At 35.3% G+C, this 21,243-nt stretch overlaps 1 protein-coding gene across 2 annotated transcripts in view; it reads right to left on the reverse strand.

Annotated features, from left to right (window-relative positions):
* The window catches only part of KCNIP4 (potassium voltage-gated channel interacting protein 4), a 1,016,244-nt gene that overhangs the window by 564,031 nt on the left and 430,970 nt on the right, over positions 1 to 21,243 (reverse strand). The gene's annotated exons all lie outside the window — the stretch shown is intronic.

Genomic DNA, 21,243 nt, shown 5'->3' on the forward strand with positions numbered 1-21,243 from the left:
AAAGTTTCATCCTGTCAAGCTTAAAGCACACTGTGGTGTGCCAAGAATTCTTGAATGCGAAATCAGCCAGCAATTCAAACCCACAAGTAGTAAGTGAACATCTGCCATGTGCTCTCTGCCTGAAGGGATGCAAATATACCTACAATAGTGTCAGCCTTCCAGGAGTCTATAATCTTTTGGAGTGTTGGTAGTGGGGATGGGGATGAGACAAAATTCTAGTACAGCGCAAAATATGGGGTCATAAAAAAAACTTCATCATACCCAGGGAAAAAGAATAAACCTCTGGTTTTAGGAGATCAGAGAAGCTTTTTTAAGGAGCTAGTTCTTCAGCTAGATTTTGAAAGCCCTATAACAAAATACTCCCAAATGTGTATCCAGCTGAATAAATGGCCTTCAGAAATTATGTCCCTCACAGGATCTCTTTCTAGGAGTTTTTATTTTCAACTGAGGGATTCATAATCATGAATTTCTGAAAGTTCATATCAAATATATTCCAGATTCTATATTGCTGAATTGAAGAACGCATTCACGTTGATTCTTTGCATTCTGAAACAGTTCTGGAGTGTCTTTTCAATTTGATTATAGGATCATAGTGTAGCTCTTGGGACCCGTCTGTGAAGGAGAAATAAGCCTGGTTACCTCCCCTGCTAAGGAAAATGCACTTTGGAGATGAAGCTTACATTTGTCTATATGCGATTATGTCTTTTGAAATCAGAGCTGTTAAGTCTCAGTCTCCAAGTCTTTTCCAGGCTAGAGAGAAAAGCAATGTGTCCACTTAAATTAGATTATAAAACCAACCGCTGAACTACATCCTTTATAGATGAGGAAATTGAATCCCAGGGAGGTGGATTGATTGGCCCAAGTTCAAACGGGTAATGTCAGAGGTAAGATTTGAACTGAGATGTCAGTTCTCCCTACTATACTCTTCCATCAGCCACAAATGCTAAAAGAGTATATGAAGTCAAGTCTTACGGACTGGAATCTTTGCACTCTATGTCTTATTCTTCTCCAAGAAATGCTTTCAGGCCAGTCCTAGGGACAAATCACCTGGACATCTGAATCTTCCCTCAGACCTTGACCCTTGGAGCTCTGGGAACAGCACTTTCAGCCACTCTCTCTCATCTGGGAAGAGCAGCCCCACAGGCTTTGGCAGGTGCTACATCCGCAGTTGCTTCTGATGCAGAAAAGAAACCGCTTCTCACCAAAGTTTTGGCTTTGCTGTGGAGCTAACCTCAGCGATTGATAGGACATTTGAGCACCAAGGACATTACCATCATCTGCTTTGTCGATGAAGACGAGATCATTGAATCTTTGCATCAGATTTGCAGGCAAAACCACGAGAGCTCCCTTTATTAGACTGTGATGTCCCAAGGGGTCTTAGTTTTTCTATTTGTAACCTCAGTACCAAGCGCGTGTTCTGCACACAGTAATCCCTCAACACGTGTTTCATTCATTCATTCATACAATGCCTCAATCATAGTTCTCAGATATAGGGGATTTCCTCCCCATTGCTGAGGCAATATTAAGGACTCTCTGTACTGCGACATGAAAAGATGCAAACCATTAACACTTGCCCTGCAACACATTAATTAGCGACAGGCAGTTCTCATCAAAAATCTTTATAATTACTCAGACACCTCCCTTGTATTTAGCGTGAATACTAGTTTTTTCTTGATAAACACTGTAACCTTAAATATTGTGTCAGTACAAATACAGAGCCTAGGCAAGTATATAATTAGTATAATGAATTATAATTTTTAAAAGCTAAAGGTTCATACTGTGAGAAAAGAAAATAAAGCTGAGTAAATGTTTTTGGAGGGACTTTATTCCCACAATTAAGCCTGTGGGGACTATCCAATCAATTTCCAATTAATGGCATATAAAGAACATGTAGGTTCTATTTCTTTTCCTCTGTCACCTTGGGGAAACAGCCCTAGTAGTAGTATTCCTGGGTCAAAGTGTATACTCAATTTTATAATTCTTTGGGCATAATTCGACATTGTTCTCCCAAATGGTTGGAACAGTTCAGAGTTTCACCAATAGTATATTAGTGTCTCATTTCCCATCCCCATCCCCCTTCCTCTCCAACATTTGTCATTTCCCTCTTCTATTGTGTTAGTAGATAGGTATAAAGTGATACCTCCGAGTTGTTTTAATTTGAATTTTTCTCATTAATAATTGATTTAGGGTATTTTTTCATGTGACTATATTTGATTTTTTTTCTTCCCAAAACTACCTGTTCATGAAATTTGATCATTAATTAATTGGTAAACAAAACTTGACTCAGGTTTCTATGTATTTACAAAATGAGGTGTTTAATGCAAGACACTGGTTATAAATCCCCTTCTCCCAGTTTTCTGCTTTTCTTGTAAGCTAGAATTGGCTTTATTTGTGTAATTTGTATAAAACCTTTTTAATTTAATAAAATCAAAATTATCTACTTGATGTCACATAATGCTATCACTTGCTTATTCATAATGTCTTCTTTTATTCATAAATCTGATAGGTAATATATTCTAGGCTCCTTTAATTACTTACATCTGCCTTTATCTCTAGGCCATATATTCATTTTGACTTTATCTTGGTAAAAGGTGTAAGATCATACTACTCTATAACTAGTTTTTTTTTTCCAGCTTTACAATTTTCTAAGTACTTTTTTCCCCCATATGAGGTCTTTTATCAAATGAGTTCTTATACCAAAAAGCTTAGATATTTTCATTTATCAAACACAAGTTACTATTTGTATTTAATATTATGTGTTATATACTTATTCTATTTCATTGATCCATCATTTTATTTCTTAGATCATACCATGTAGTTTTGATAAGTGCCTTATAGTAATAAAATCTGTTACTACTAGTCCTTTTTCCTTTAAAGTATTTTTTCACTAATTCCTTTCCTTTTGTTCTTCCAAATTTTGCTATTATATTTTCTAGCTTAATAAATTAGTTTAATTGGGATGGCAGATTTGGAAATAATTGAGAATATGAAGATTTGATTATGTACAATTATAATTTTTATAATATTTTAGCTCACATGTAAACAATTAATATTGCCCTAATTATTTAGGTCTGACTTTGTATTTAAAAAGCACTTTAAAATTATGTTCTTATACTTCCTGGGTTTGTCTTAAAAGGTACATTCCCAAGTATTTTACATTGTCTATGGCTATTTTAAATTAAATATCTCTTGTAAGACTTTATAGGCAATATATAGAAATGCTGATGATTTATGTGGGTTAACTTTATAAACCTGGTCTTTTGATAAATGATTGTTTCAATTAATTTTTAATTGAGGGTTCAGGATTTTCTAAGTATAAAATCATATCATTTGCAAAAAGAAAAAATAAATGAATTGACTTATTAATTTTGTAATTCACGATTAGTTATTTAACCTCTATTTGCTTTAGTTGCCTTAACTGTCAAATGATCATAATGCTAGCACCTCTTTTCCCTGGTTTTGTGAATATCAAATGAGACATTTGTAAAGCACACCGAACCACTTATTAAGTACTATATAAATGCGATTACATACATATAAACGCTATTTGTGGAACTATGTATACATATGTTTTGATCTTTGAGTAACCATTTCTTTTTATGTTGTATTTTTCACATCATCCAAGTCTCTATTTCTGATCAATGATGTATTTCTACATTTTTCTTCTCATTTCTTGTAGTTCTTCTTATTTATGGATTCACTTTACTCTAAGATTTCACTTTATGGCCCATATTTATTTATTTTTATTCATTTTGTCCCCATGCTTTTGATCTATCCTAAGGAGCCAGTGAACAAACCGAGAGCAATCACACGGCTGAATCACTCAGAGTCTCATTCTCTTATTCTTGTGAGTGAATTATTCAGGCCCTTCTCATGATACAGTGTGTTGAGCTTGAAGCAGTCCTGGTCTTTAGATGAAAGCTTTGGACTTGGACTAGGATACACATCTAATAATTACATGCCTCAAAAGCTTCTTCTGAAATAAAAGCTGAATCTCAAAGTATGGGGTTTGGTTCTAAACACAGGAGATAAGAAGAAAGAAATACACTTCCAAGTGTTGGCAGAGGCATTTTTGTATCATGCCCCTTAAGATCAAAGGGAATGAGGATTTATGCAGAGACCTATCTGTAGAAATAGAGGTTTTGCTTATTTCCACAGCCGTAAGCCTCCTTCATGCACTTTTTCTGGAGTAAAGTACAGTTCTGTACCTTTTATTGACAAGGGCCCAATGTGCTTTTCAAAGTTTTCTTTTTCAGACTAGTGCAGAATACCCGAGTCTGATGGATCTTTTTTAATAATATTTTTTTTTGAATCTTGTCATTATTAAAGTCACCCCTATCCCTTGTCTGAAAATACCTTTTAACTGTTTTGCTCCTGATTATCCACAAAAAGTCTACTCCTTAATGGGATAGAAGCTTCCTTACCTCATTTTACCTTTGTATTCCTAACATTTAGAGGCAGTATGGTCTGCTGGGTAGGGATCTGGAGTCAAAGGCAAGAAGATTTCAGTTCAAGGGGCCTTCTGACATACACTGACTACGTGTCTCTGGGCAAGTCAATTTGTCTTAGTGTGTAAGTTGCAGACATCAATATTACTACATTAATTGTTAGGAGTATAGTGTCTTCCCAACAAGTAGCCCAGTATTACTTAGTAGAGGCTAATTGAACATTTGTTCGCTTGCTTAAAAACCCCAAAGTTGCATACAGCTTTTCTGTCCATTATTCAAGCATTTATTAAATGTCTGGTGCATATAGACCAAGGGTTCTGGGAGAGATGTGGAGATATCCTTCTCCTCGTGGGGCTTACAGTACTCTTGTCTTCAAGGCTCTTCTCCTTTCTTCATCATTCCCGAGCCCATTCTGAATCTCATTCATACCATTTTAGATTTTATGAAAATATATTGTGGGGAGATGGGTAAAGGGATAAATGGAAGGAAATCAGAGTACTCTGTAATCCCTATCTTATCAATTACCTGCTCCTATGCTTTAAAATTCACTCCTTAATCTTGGAATGGATTCCCTCTAGTTTTCTGCCTTTTGATTTTTCTTCATTTCTTCAAGCTTTAATTGAGATGTTATCTCCTCTGTGGAACTTTCCCTAATTCTACCTACCTGCTACTCTAGAGAGTAGAGACTTGTCCCTTCGGAAATGTCTCCTAACACTCTTCCTGGTCTTTTTCTTCATGCTTACCTCACTCTCCCTTGCACCACTATTGTTTAGATACTTCTCATCCTTGACCCATTCCATCATAAATACCCAGTATACCAGATCTGGCCTGTATGCATCCACCAGTCCCCGCTGCCTAGAACCACAAACTGTTGCTGGAGCATCCTTCGGAGAGCTTCCTCTCTAACATGTAGGCAAATGATCATTCAGTCTTTGCTCCTACATAAGAAAGGGGAAAACACTATTCCTCCGAAGGAAGTCCATTCTACTTCTGTGTAAATGGAATTGCTAGGAAGTTGTTTGTTTGTTTTTCCCTTATATCAAGCTTAAATTTGGATCTCCAATGCCTAGCTTTGTTATTTTGATCCTATCACAATAAGCTTATCCTTTTCAACTAATATTTTTCAAATACTTGAAAATGCCTCCCATCTTCCCTTCAATCTTCTCCACATAGAGCACTGAAGCACAGTGGACCAAGTCCTGGGCTTGGAATCAGGAGGACCTTAGTACCCATCTGGTCTCAGACACAGTGGGTCTCTGGACAAGTGATTTAACCCCTATTTGTCTAGTTTTTTTTTTTCTCATTTTTTCTCAGTAACTATAAATAATAGCAGCACTTATTAAGGGTTGTTAGAAAAATCAAGTGAGATACTATTGTTTGAAAAGTCCTTAGCACAGTGCTTGAGTACTACATAAATGTTGATTTCTTTCTCTTCCTCCTCTTTTCCAAGCTCAGCAATGAATAGTTCCTTCAAATAATCCATACGGGTTATCAAGCTGAATCCCTGTGATGTGTATAGTGCACAGAGCATTAGGTCAATGGATCTGCTTTCAAATATGAGCACCAATACTTAATACCTATCTGATTTGGGGCAAGTCAGACTTCCTTCAAGTCCATTTTCCAAGCTTTAAACGGAAGGGGTTGAAAGAGACAGCTTCTGGGGACCATTCTAGCTGTGGATATAGGAACCTGTATTCAAGTCATACCTTTTTATAAGCTCACTTTCCTTTTTTTTTAGTAGTCACAGTCCTGCCCAGGTGTCCAGATGTGTTCTGATCAGAGCAGAGCACAATGAGACCATCACCTCCCTGGCCGTGGGCACTCTCTTTTCCATGCTGAACTCAAGGATTACAAGAGTTTTTTCATAACTGCCATGTTATACTGTTGACTCAAAGAGCTTTTAGACCACTAAAACCTGCAGATTTCCTTTCTCAGAAGACCTACTGTGCAGCCATGTCACCTCACATTATGATGTGATGCTGATTTCTTTGAAGACAAGGCTAGGTTTCAAACATAACCATATTAGGTTTCACCATATCAGATGCATCCTGAGGTCTTAGCATATCTCTTTTAGAATACTGACTGGAGTTCCATCTCTTAGCAAGCCCTTCTCACTCAGGCTCATCATCAAATATGCCAAACAAGTCATGTATGTCTTTATCTAAGTAAATGGAAAAATAATAAATATCATAGAATCAAGCATTTAATGGAATATTCCATGGGAGGCCTCCCTCTAAAATGACCCAAAACCACTAATGTCCATTCTTTGATTATTTAACTAGATCTCAATCCACCCGTATTATTTTTGATCTCATATCACTCCATCTTTTCGATAACAAATAAAACAAGTGTATGGCACAGGGTAGACAATGGGAAAAAATTGTTTGGTTGAAAGCTAAGGAGAAGAAAAAAAATTAAGTCTAAAATCACGATAGACCCAAGTGTCACAGTAGAGTGGAAGGAGGAGTAGGTTAGTAATTCTAGGCAATGAATAAGAACAAGTAATTGAAATAAGTTTATTATGATCAGACAGATATTAGGAACAGTGGCTATAGCTCTGGACTTACAATCAAGAAGAACCATCCTAAACTGGCCTTAGATACTTATTAGCGGTATGATTCTGGGCAAGTCACTTATGCTGCTGCTTCAGTTTCCTGAGTTGAAAATTGAGGATAAATGATCTTGTGATGAAAAGAGCCATCTGTACCCAGAGAGAGGCCTGTGGGAACTGAGTGTGAATCTCAACATAGCATTCTCACAGTTTTTGTTGTTGTTTGCTTGCATATCATATTTTCTCATTTTTTTCCTTTTTGACCTGATTTTTCTTGGGCAGCACAATAATTGTGGAAATATGTATAGAAGAATTATACATTTTTAACATATATTGGATTACTTGCAGTTTAGGGGGTGGGAAAATTCTGGAACACAAAGTTTTGCAAGGGTAAGTATTGAAAATTATCTATGCATATGTTTTGAAAATAAAAAAAGCTTCAGCTAAAAAAATTGAGGATAACAGCACTTATACTCTAGGGTTGATGTAAGGATCAGATGAGATAATATTTATAAATTATATAATGCCTGACATATCAAACAACAAATGTTTATTGATATCCTTCCTATTAGAGATGATAGAAAATGTTAACTCATTATTTATTATTAATATATATGTGATAATAAATCATTTATCTAGATCAGGAGTGGAGAACCTTTTTCTCTGCTAAGGGCCATTTGGATATTTTAATATCCATAAAGAATTATCAGCTTTTAGAATTCAAGCAGTGAGTTTTCAGCTTATATTGCCTAAGGTTGCCTTAGCAAAAGATTCTGAAGGCTTTATATGGCCTGCAGATGGGATGTCCCATCCTCCTCCAATCTAGGTCAAGCTATAGTTCTAACATCCATAAAAGTGTGAAGATGAAGGCAAGAGCTATGTTAGAAAGCAGGAATAATAAAATAAGAAATTAAAAATCTAGCCAAATATTGGGAAATCATACCTGTAGAAAATAAATCACGAAGACAAAGAGTAAGAGAACAATTTTAAGAAAACAAGGAAAGCACTTCATAATTAAGGTAAATGATTCCTTTAGTTTTTTCATCTTTTAAATAGTTTCTATTAAAAAATAATGGCAGCTAGATGACTCAGTGGAACTGGGACTTTGGTCAAGAATATTCAGATTTGAGTTCAAATCTGGTCTCAGATACTTATTGTCTGTGTGGCCCTAGGTAAGTCACTTAATCCTATTTGCCATAGTTTCCTCATCCATAGGCTAAGTTGGAGAATGCAATTATAAACCACTCCAACATCTTTGCCAAGAAAATCCCAAATAAGGTAATGAAGAATCAGACGTGACCAACAAATGAGTAAACAACAGCAAAAAGAAACATAAGGGTCGATTCCCCAAACTCAACTGGCCTGAGCATCATAAGCAATCATATTTCTGACTGGAGCTGGGATTTTAGGAGAACATGAACAAATTACTGACAACATGCTTCAAAGGAAATGGCTTACGGGAAAAATTGCTTTCTAGTACCCCTGATCACTCTCATTTGGACAAAACAAGAAGATGGCCATTTTGCAGAAGACATGTTCTTTTGTCATTGATGCTAAATATAATTTTCAGATACACTCAGAATAGCAAAAGTTCCAAGATGTAAAGGTAGACCCAAAGTTAGAAAATAAATCAATTTTAGTACAGTAGGTCATTAATAATATTATTTAGCTGATGCATCAATGAGAAGAAGTTGGTACTTCTCTCTTTCCAAGAAAGGAAAAGTATAATTTAAGAAAATATTTATGAGTTGTTTCAACTATACTCTAATTTCCACATGATGCATAGAAAATTCACTTAATCGCATTTTTTTACTTCCAATGTCAGTTCCATCTTTGGTACAGTGACAAAAGCCTCGAGGTCAGATTGTCTGTGGCTATCCATTAATGCAAAAAGAGTCGCCAGTGACTTTCCTGTAGTCTGAGAATATAAGCAGTTTTTAATTATATTTCTTGTTCCAAGGTACTCCAAAAGAATGAGTTTAGATTTTGCTAAATCATTTGAAGTTTTGACACACATCTTGCCAGACAGAAAGAGAAAAATATGACAACTTTCAATTCCTTGGTTAAGGATGACAGTCTAGAATATAAATTGAGCATAACCTTCAATTTCATAGTTGAATATAGATAATTTTCTGAATAAGCAGGTTAGCATGAATATATCCTGAGAGAAAGTTTTAAAGAACTTAGAGATTGAAGTAAATGTTCTATATACATAAAAAACTTTTCCCCTTCATATATTAATAAAATCAATTCTTTGAGGAAAAAAACCAACAACTATCATTCCACTTAGTTATGTTTTTAATGAGCTACATGAGAAACCTTTCTACTTACCAATGGATTTCATCACTCTCTAAAAGTTAACTTGAGATGTAAAGAGGTTGTGACTTACTGCAAATCATACTATGTGTGTGTGTCTAAGACAGGGCTGGAACTTGTTTGTCCTGATTTTCAAGGCTAAATCTCTACCCACTGTGCCATTGTGCTATCTTTAATAAATGCTTGGGAACTGGTTAATATCTTTGATTCTCTGACTAAACTCATAGCTCTTTCTACAGGACATTGTTTATTAAATGACTAAAGTCATTTACTTAATGACTTAAGTAACTAAAAGAAATGGCTAGACCAAGGGATCCCATATAAAAGCATTGATATAAGAAAACAGACCAGAGCACTTATTCAACCAATGTAAAAAAAAAAAAAATAGTACCTTAAAAAATGTTTAGTTTCTCTTTGTTCCTTATTCTGGGATCAGGTTTCAAAGTGAAAGCCATAGTTTATCTCCTCTCATTTTCAAATGGCAGAAACAAAGCTTTCTCACATAAACAAAAAGAGGAAGTTGCAGGATAGAACTTCTTCTGACTTCAGAAGCGGTAAATGTCCTTTAGGTTCCATCACACCGCCTCTAGGAGACTCACAAAAGTGGATTAATAATGCACTGATATGTCAAAGGTAGGATCGAGAACAAATTCACCAGACTGATGTTGGTGCAAAATCATCAATTCTTTCCCTCCAAAATTTCATGAAATTTAATTGAAGTGAAAAACTGACATGAAGCAGACCATAGAAAAATCCTTATTTCTTGCTTAAGATTATCAATTTACTTTGGTAAATAAAAATTTGTGTTAAAAAAAAAAGTTAGGTTCACTTTTGTTTTACATGCAAATCATTGATCCAAAAATTTGAATTTAGTCTGAGTCAGAGGCAAGTGCTTTGTTTGAGGAAGAATGGAACGCATGTCCAAAAATTGCCAAAAAAGAAAAAAAGACACATTTCTATAAGACACCAAACCAGTGATTCCCAGAGGAAAACAGGAATGTGCCTCTTTAAGAACATTTGAGGGTAATCCAATGTAGGTTTCCATGCTTTAAGATGCTGTGATAATTCTTCTGCATCTCTTCATTTTTAAGATCAATCTTCGCTCTTATCTATGTGAATATTGCCTGTCATAGAGTAATAATTAACAGTTTTTCAAGTCTTAATATGAAATATAATTTGTATTCATGCTCTTCTATCAGTGTTCTGAAGAGTATTCATCCAGAATCTTTCCTCTACAACATTTAAGCTTCATAGGAACTAACCAGTATAACATTAGGAGACTGTTCACTGTGTTCTATGATTTACCACCTCTTTTTTCAGCTGCACGCTTCTTGGCAACCATCCCTTATGCTACTTCTTGTACATAAATTATTGTTCCAACATAAGCATTCCTATAATTGACTGAATTATGAAATTATTTTACTTTAGTGGTTCTGTACCTGTTCCTTGTACCAGTATCTGATAACCAGTTGCTTTCTCAGATCTCAGATTATAATACAGACCTTGTCCAAATGAGTGAATCCCGACCTTTACAGCCCTGTGCTAAGCCTTTGTAGCCATAAAAGTCTAAGGAGGTAATCCTGAGACCTTTTTCTTCCCAACGCCCCTAAGAATATCAGCCCTAACTTAGTATAGAACTCGAGCTTGTAGAGGGAACTTAGTATCAGGAGAGGTTACAGTTTAGTTTTGTGTCAATATTGCTTTCAGGTGCTTATGGTTATTTGCTACATTAATGTACCTCTTTTTAAAGATACTTCTGGGTTTCCAAGTGACCTTAGAGACGCTATTGCCCCAAACTTGAAAATAGGGGACACAGCAGCTGTCTCTGTATACATCTTTCTTCTATCAGTAGATGAAAGTGCCAAAAACCAGATTTAAAACCTCAGGGCCATCTTTGACTGTTCCCTCTTTTTCAGCCCTCACATCATATCCAAGGGCATCCTGTTAACTGTTCTTCTGTTGCATCTGCCCCATCTCCACTCAAATTTCCATTGGCTGAGCTCTCAACTCCTCCAGAGTCTGGCTGACCACATTAGCCTCTTAATTGGTCTCCCCCAGTTCCAGGCTCTTGCCTATCTAACTCTTTCTTTACACAATGGCCAAATCAATCTTTGTAATGCACACATCTGACCATGTGTGTGCTAAGCTGAAAAATCCTAATTAGCTCCCCATTGCCTACAAGAGAAAATGCAGACATTTTATCCTGGCATTTAAGGTTTCCCAAAATCTAGACTAAACTTTCATTTATTTTCCTTTATATATACTACATCCCAGTCAAAATGGATTATTCCCTATCCTTTTATTTCTCCTGTTTTCCTACCTGCTGAATTCATATAGGCCAACCCCAGGCATGATCACTGTCATAGAATCTCACCTCACCTCACCTCACTTATTCATAAAAAAATTAGTAATTAAATTCTTACTGTGTAAATCTGGCTGCTAAGCACTGAGAAAGATACCAAATTTATCTAAGTCTCTGAACTCTGGGAGAATTAGGCTGATCAACATTGTTGATTTTATTAACGGCCTCAGAACAACTCCTTTTCCTTTGTCTTGGGGACAACATGCAGTAAGGTGAACTTGTCTCTGATCCTACATTAGACATTTTTTAAGTTCTTCATGCCTCAGGTTACTGATTTGTGTCTCCGAGTCATCATTTGAGTGTTTTTCTTATTAAATTTGGATACAGCACCTAACGAAGTAAGCATCCTGGACTGCAGTTAGTCTCCTCCTGTGCTTCTTACATCCTCTCCTGTCAATAAATCACCTAGAAGCATAAAATCTAGTTTCCATGGAAACCTGGCTCATTAAGCGGCTAAGGACCAAAGCTTGTGTGACTGCTCAAAGTACTGGTACTGCTTATTCTTTGGTTCTTCTGGTAAGAGTTTTTACTTTATCCTTGCAACTTGAAATGGTTTACTTCCTTTCTAGTGGAACAATGACAAGTTCTGTGGATAATTTTTTTAAAATCTTACTTTTTTTCTTTGGTTCTTATGTTTAATTTATCTATGTTAATGCAGAAATACCTATTACTTTCTATTAGTTATATGTGATAATTGTTCAGAGTGGCTGGCTAATAAGGGTATTAATATTTCATCCATTCAGAAATCAGGCAATGACAAGTTAAATCTCCTAAATATAATTTTAGTTTTTATAAAAAAGTCATAGTAATAAATATCATCAGTGATAGATTTGAAATAGCACTGGGATTGGAGCCTAAAGATCTGAGTTCAAGTTCTGACTCTTTTCCTTTCTTACTGTATCTCTTTGGGCAAGTTATTGAAAATCCTGGATCCTCGGTAACTTCATCTGTGAAATGTAGATAATCATACCTGTCCCTCTCCCAAGGTGGATTTGAAGAGCAAATGTGAAAATACTTAGCTAAGATACAGATTCTTCTGTTCCATGGCACTCCAACCTTTTCACCTACATTCTTTGTCTAGTGCCAATAGTCATGAGCCACTCCATCGGCTTTATAGTCTCCTTTATCTTTAATTTAACGTCTCATTAAGTGATATCAGAAGAAGTCCATGAGCACCTGCTCTTCGGATCAACTCAGGGTAAGTCCTATAAACTGATATGTTGGGTCATGGAGAATAGTGCTAGAAACTTGAAAGGAAAGGGGACCAGCCTGGGAATAATCTCTGAGGAGAGAGGGCAGTTTGCAAGGGGAAGGAGGACAAGGACCAGATTGAGAATCAGGAGATCTAGACTGGAATTCTTTCTTGGCCACAAATGAGTTGTGTGATATGAGCTAAACCACTAAGTGTTCTAATCAATCTGCTACAAACATCTATTGAGAACTTATTATATACCAAGTACCAAAATAGAGAATACAAAGAAAGGGAAAGGCAGCTCTTGCTCTCAAGAAGCTCACAGTTTAATTGGGGAAACAGCATGTAATCAATTATATAAAATGAGTCCAAAGGTCAAAAATAAAAAGTATGTTTATCAATATCCTTAAACCAATGGTTTATTATAAAATAAGCAAACAATGAGATACCTGCCAGAACTTTTCACTCCTCAGATGTCAATTATGGCAAAAAGAGACCATTGCCTCGAGGTGCCCTTAGGTCACTGCCATCTAAGTTCACTTCTCAAAGTTTTTTGATGTTGAAAACCAATGATGAAGATTACAGGGCTGAGAGAAAATATGAGTTTTGGTCCATGTGTTTTTACTGGAGCTCATCTGAAATGTCTGGAAGACAGGGAAGGATCAGGTTTAGTGAACTGTAATTAGAGCACACCAGTAAACTCACCTCACAATGAACTAAAAAATGGATCCCATCCCCAGGAGGTACACAGCAGACAAGCACATGAAATCCACTTTTTCATGCTACTAGCAAACCAGAAGCTTTGTTCGAAATGAATAAAGAGCTATAGTAAGGTAATGATTAATGGTGCTCGTCTACTTTAGTGTTCTTCCTAATAACGACATTTTTAATGTATGGCCATCTATCTCTATGAGACACAGAGACAAAGTAGAAGAAATATTGATATTAAAATGTATTGTTAATGCTTATAAAATTAATGAATTCATAGTATTGTCAGTTAGGAAAACCCATGAGCTTGTGTTCTCTATCTCTCTGTCTCTGTCTCTCTGTCTCTCACTCTTCTCCCTCCTCTTTTTTTTTTTTTAAGGAGGTTGGCTTGGAGCTTGTCTAAAGTCTGTTTCAGTTCTTAAATCCTAAGAACAAATGGCCTGAAGATTGAGAAAATTATTAAATTAGCTATAACAAGGGCTTTTCTTTTTTCCACCCACTGACACTGAGCATGGAAAGCATATGCTGAATTTCCCCCACCAAAGCAGATCTCAAGCTATCTGTTACTAAATGGCTAAATCTTTTTTTAATAATAGCCTTTTATTTTCAAAATAAGTACAAAGATAATTTTCAACATACACCCTTGCAAAACTTTGTGTTTCAACTTTTTCCTCTCTCCTTTTCCTGCTTATCCTTCCTTTAGACAATATAGATTAACATGTGTAATTCTTCTAAGCATATTTTCACATTTATCATGCAGCACAAGACAAATCAGATCAAAAAGAAAAAATGAGAAAATAAAACAAGCGAGCAAATAATAACTACAAAAAGGTGATGTTTTGATCCACATTCAATCCCCTAGTCATCTCTCTGGATGCAAGATGGCTTTCTCCATCACCAGTCTATTAGAATCGGCTTAAATCACTTCATTGCTGAAAAGAGCCAAGTCCATCACAGTTGATCATCACATTATCTTGTTGTTACTGTGTGCAATGCCCTCTTGGTTTTACTCTTGATGGCTAAATTTTAAGGCACTATCTTAGGTGCACTATAAAGTTATGATTGAGCTTTTCTGAGTTGGCCAGGATCACACAGCTAGTTATTAATAGAAATAGAAACATGAACTTCTTCGCTTTTAGTATGGAAGTTCTTTCTATGTATGTATGTGTATATATATATATGTATATATATACAATATATATTCACTATTCATTATAGTGAATGTATACATTAAATGCATAAATGTATATATTTAAAAAGGGACTAGAATATATTCTGTCTAGAAGAACTTTTAAAATAAATTTTCTTGGTGTATTTACTCAGCATGACAGAAGAGTGAAGCTTCTGGCATTTTCACAGAAGATATTAAAATAGTCTGTTGTCTAGTTGGTTTAAATATAACTTATCTCTTGCAAAATTTTGCCTATCAGGACACATGATATAAGAAATCTAATTTCTAGGTACAATAAATGTATGAAGTCCTATGATAAGCCAGGGTTGCCTTGCCATAACTGAAAAAAGTCATTGCTTGTGGGTGTCGAACATATGCATGTAGACATATGCCATAAAGTCACTAAGATATAGCTAATTTAAAGTTATATATTTTTCAATAATTCAAGAATTCTGCCTTTTCTCTCTCCCATACTTCTCCCCTAATTGAGAACAAAAGAAAAACAAAAGCCTTGTTACAAACATACAGAGTATACATAGTCAATCAAAACAAACATCCACATTGACCAAATCCCCCACCTTCCCAAAATGTGTAATTCTTCATTCTCCGTCCTTCATTTCTCTATCAGGAATTGGGGGGTGGCGTGTTTTGCCAGTAGTTCTCTGGAATCACCACTGGTGGTTTTATCAGAGTTCCGCTCATATTCATTTCACTCTGCATCAGTTTATTTAAGTCTGAAATTATCTCCATTTTTTCCAACAGTACAATGTACTCATCACATTTACAGACCACAACTTGTTCAGCCTTTCCAAAATTCATGGACACCTTTCAATTTCCCATTTTTTGCACATCCTTCGTGTTTGTTCTGCTTATGACTAATTCTTTCCTTACATTTGCACTTCCTCTATTTCCCCATTATCCTCTCTTTTCCTTCCCTTTTCTCTGCTGAGTAAAATTTGTATATGTGTATTTATGTCTATATCTATGTCCATGTCCATACGTATCTATGTCTGTGTCTGCATATTCTTCCTGGAGGTATTTCTCAGATGTGGCTGATAGCATTATTCACGTCAAGAAATTTATGTACTGTTTCTTTCCATAATGTAATCCCCTTGGATCTGCTAATTTATAAAGAGCAATAATTTAAAATTCGAAAAACATAAGTAAAACACATAACTTCACATATTCAATTAATTCCCACCCTGACATTGTGCTTTAAAATCTATGATTACTTATGACTTTTCTGAAGAAGATATTGATTGATGAAATAGTTAAATCCCTAGTGATTAGAATCAATTGCATTTAATCTTCCAACCTAATTATCATCTTAATTATTATAAATACATGAGATTCATCACGGTGTCAATTCCTTTTTATATGTGAAAAGGAAATCTGAGACACTGGGAGACATTCTCTGTCTTCATTCATCCAGACAGGAAAATCACTCCCATTTGCCCTTTATTGCCAGTTGTTCAAGCTTAGCTCTAAGCTGAATATTCATCTTATAGGTTGCAGTTAAAACTTCTTCAACTGACTTCATCTAAGTCCATCCAACTTCTATCAAAACCGAGGAATATGCAGGGCATAGAATTAAAAGGTCCTATTCCAAAAGTGGAATGATCCACACTAAACATTATTCCTCTCATTTTCGGTTGCATCTCATACTCCAAAATGATTCTCATTCTTTTTTGGTTGTCTTATTGTAACTCCCATGAGTTGATGATTGATTTCTATGATTCTGTGGAAGTCAATCCTGGAAATTAATGCCTTTTGCTAAGGAAAAATACTTCCTTGTGAGGGGCAAGTAGCCAAACCATATGATGACCTGATAGTTCTCCTAATATTTAATCTCTGAATTATGTACTAGAAACAATAAATATTCATATATTAGCCATCTTTGCAAGAGTTATTTTTTTCTTTTTTTTTTCTTTTAAAGGGATGATCAGGTAAACCAACCATTTTGCAGGTATCAATTTCAACCTAATCATAACAATCTTTTCTACAATCATGGAAGATATTTAAATTTGAGCAAGCAGGAAAAAAAATCTTCTGAAGACCATCCCTTAGGAACCAGTATTCCCAAAGTAGCCCCTGGCCTTTTCTCCTCTGATTCTGGCTGATGGCAATCCAAACAAATTTTGCAGAAGTGTCTCATAGCTGGACACAGGCTACTCCCTACCTCTCTTTTGTCTTCTTTCTTTTGTTTGGAAGAAAATAGTCACCAACCTAGCCCCCATCTGCAAATTCTGGCTCCATTCTCTTGCCTCCTCTTGTTAGCCTGATAGGTAGAGTTACAACTTCTCTTCTTGAATGAGAAAGGAAAGGAGAGGATAAAGGAAGAGAGGAGAGGACAAGGGGAAATCCACATACTATGACAAAGTAGATCTAGACAATTTCTAGAACTCTTACAAGTCATCAGCCTTCTTTCTTAAATTAGCAAAGAAGCAGAAATTAAGTAAAGCCCTCTCCAGATTTCTCAGTCTGGTAGACGTGCCTAGGGTTCAGAGTTGCAATTCCCTCGAAGAACTAGTCTCCAATATAGTACAGTCCTATTGTTACTGTGATTCACCTAGATTAATTGAGCTTCACTGCAGCTTTAATCCTACACTGCTTGTAGGATTTACATTACATTCTAATCCTACATAGGAGATTCACATTTTATTCTGGTATAAATTGTAAGAGGGAAAAAAAAACCCAACAAACATACCCCATAAGACAATCAAAGCAATGGTGGCCAGATGGCTTATGGCACTGAAGAGTACAATAAAAAATGCTAATATGTAACTAACTTTCCTCCCAGGAATCCTCAAATTGCCTGTCAAAAATATGGCTGTTGATAAAGAAATAATTTGCTTTGCTAAAACAAATCAACAAACAAAAAAGAGAAATGTAGAAGTCGAATTTGTCAAGTAGTCATCCTCCTTAACTTCTTCCTCCTCATCTCCCACCAAATGCCCTTCCTCCCTCCACCACCAAGTCTAGAAGAGCACCCAATGCTTGGACCACTCTGTTTCCAATAATATTTGCTTCAACTCTCCTCAAGCAGCTCAGTGTTCCTTCTCCTTTTCCCTGCTCCCAGAGTTTCACCATATTGGTACAATTCTTAATTTGGAGACTTGATCGTCCTAGTCTTCTGTGACTCAGAACCCAAGAGCTCAAAATTGTCCACCACCTTCATGCTTCTTAGGAAAAGGATAGCAGGAGTGCTCCACCACATCTAGCATCCCATTACTTTCTGATAAAACTCATAATCCACGCTATTTTTATTTTTTCTAGAGCTGATATGTAGGAGAAATATACATAGGAATAAAAGAAAATAAATACTTTCTCCTACTTAATATCCCAGAGAAGATTCAATACTATTCAGAACATCTCTTTGTAAAAGACAAAACATTAAGGCACTAAGGAACATATTTCTGCTATAAAATAAATAATTGTTAGGAAATAGAAATTATATATGTTTAATATATATGTATATATATATATATATATATATATATATATATATATATGTATATAATATATTTTTAACCTCAATTCTCCTTAGTACCTAAAGGATAGTTGGCTGGAATTCAATTTTGTGCATAGGCCCAGAAGATTCAAAGAAAATGTGAATTGAATACTACTTAAACAAGAATTCCTCAGAACAAAAATGATTTTCAAGATCAAATATAAGTGATAGATGAAAAAAAGATAAACATATGAAAGCAAAGAAAAATTATGAAAATATAATCAACAGTTGGGAAAATGGGCACAAAATGCCTTAATATAAAATTAACCAAATAGAAAAAGAGGTACAAAAGCTCACAAAAGAAAATAATTTCCTAAAAATGAGAATTGGGCAAGTAGAAGTCAATGACTCCATGAGACACCAAGAAGCAATCAAGTCTAAAGAATGAAAAATAAAATGTGAAAAATCTTATTAAAAACACCTTGGAAGTTAAATCAAAGAGAGAATTTAAGAATTATTGGACTACTCAAAAACCACAATCAAAGAAAGAACCTTGATATCATATTTCAAGAAATTGTCAAGGAAAAGTGCCTAGAGCCAGAGGGTAAAATAGACATTGGAAAAAATATGCCCATCACTACCTAAAAGGAATTTCAAAATAAAAACTCCCAGTTATGTTATAATCAAATTCTGAAAAAGTGCAGAACTGCCTTAAAAAAGTCAAATTAACTATGAGAAAAATAGACAATAATTATACTAGTAGGAGATTCTTAACTTTCCCTCTCAGAATTAGATAACTTCAACCCTAAAAAGTAAGAAGTCAAGGAGATTAGTAGAATTTTAGAAAACTTAAATATTATAGCTGTCTGTAGAAAACTGGAAGAGAGAAGAAATGCCTCTTTAGTTCCAACTGCATATGGCATCTTCACAAAAACTGACTATTTGATATGATATAAAAATCTAATAACTAAATGCAGAAAAGTGAAATATTTCAGACCATAATACAATACAAATTACATTTGATAAAGGGGTGGAATTATCTATTAAATTTAATTGGAAACTAAATAATCCAGTCCTAAAGAATGAGTCCATCAATGAAGAAATCAAAGAAATAATCAATAACGTCATTGAAGAAAATGACAACAATAAGAATATTCTAAAATCTGTGAGATGCAGCAAAAGTAGTACTTAGGAGACAATGTATATCTCTAAGTGTAGACATCAATAAAAGAAAGAAAAATCTAAAACAATTAATTGAGCATGTGACTAAACACACTAAAAAAAATAAAAATTTTAATTAAACACCAAAACAAAAATCTGAAAATCAAAAGGAGAGATGCATAAATTCAAAAGTAAAAACAAGCAAGCAAAAACCAATAAATAAACCTAAGATCATTTTTGGGGGTGGAAATAAAATAGAAAAATGTTTGTTTAATTTGAATTTAAAAATTTAATTATGACTACTTTGTGCTTTCCAGGATGGAAGAACAATATATAATCATGCTTCGTTCATATTTTGGCTTGACCATATCTACAACTCTTTGCCTCTTAAAGTCCTCCATAATTATATCTTTCTAGTCTTCTTCCATCTTTCTTAACCACCCCTATCCCCTTCCTACCTAGTCTGAGACACAATGACTGGTTTCCTTGTCGTTATTTACAGTAGCCACTCTACCCCCTAACTGTTGATATTCTCACTGGTGGTTTCCTATACCTAGAACTCTCTCTTTCCTCATCCATACAACCTACTTTCTTAGCTTTGTTTAAATCACACATACATACATCATACACATACAGTCATATATGTGTGTATTTATACCACCACTTTCTACAAGAAGCCTTTCCTAATCTCTCTTAAGGTTAGTGTCTTCTCTCAGGAGGTTATCTCCAATTTTTCCTCCCTCTATCTTATTTGTACTTCATTGCACATTCTCTCCTCCTCCCCCTTTAGAGCTTGAGCTTCTGAGAGCAGGGACTGACTGCCCTTTGCTTTTCTTTTTGTCCCTAGATCTTACCCGAGTGTCTGGAACCTAACAGATGCTTTTTGACTCAGGGACAACTGCAAAAACAATTATTATGAGCACTCTGTTGTTGCTCTGAACCTCATATTTTTGGGGCTTTTGGTCTCAGACACTATTCTTAAATTTTTCCTGATTTTGTGGGGGGTAAGGTATTCGACCTTTCATCTTTTTCATCATATTCTTTTAAAATCTATGCTCAGAGAGTTTCATTTTTAGGTAATAATGGTAATAACCTCATTAATGCATTTCAGTGCCTCCTCTTTTTCTCTTTCAGGAGCAAACCTATTTGACCTATCTTACTACTTTTCCAATATTCTTACAATTTATTGCCTTCCTTACACAGTAATCGTTACTGACCTACTTTCAGTTCCTAAAACCAATACTCCATTCCTCATCGCTGTCTCCCTTGCCTAGGATGCTCTGTTCTCTCACCTCTGACTCTTAGCTCTCTTGTGTTTCTGTTCTCTCATGTCTGATTCTAAGATCTCATGTCTGTTTGTTTGCTGGATTTTTTTTATTGGTTTTTGCTGTTGCTTTGTTTTGTTTTTTGAGATCTGACTCAAATACCAGGAGGCCTTTTCCAGTCACCTCAAATGTCTGTGCCTTCCTATCACAAAGTACCCAATCTACTCTTTCAGTATCTTATCTGTATTAGTAATGAGTTACTGTGAGTGAATTCATCTCATTACATAAGAAAATGAATCTCCTGGAAAACATGGACCATTTTTGCCTTTATTTGTGCCTGTAATTTGGCATACAGCAAGTACTTAATAAATACTGGTTTACTTACTGATTCATTCTGCTCGATTACTATGGATTGTCCATCACTATGTCCATCACTATATTTATGGTCCAATCACTATGATTGTCATACAAAATCATGACCTTTAAACCTATCGCTGAAAGAATGCAACACGCTTAAGATAACTAAATGCTGTTCACCCACTAGAAAACTCCATCATGGATAAAAATAGGTCGTTCATACTCATTCCCCCTCTCCTTGATATCACGAAACAAGTTGCT

This window comes from Sarcophilus harrisii, chromosome 6, assembly GCF_902635505.1.
Source record: "Sarcophilus harrisii chromosome 6, mSarHar1.11, whole genome shotgun sequence".
Classification (NCBI taxonomy): domain Eukaryota; kingdom Metazoa; phylum Chordata; class Mammalia; order Dasyuromorphia; family Dasyuridae; genus Sarcophilus; species Sarcophilus harrisii.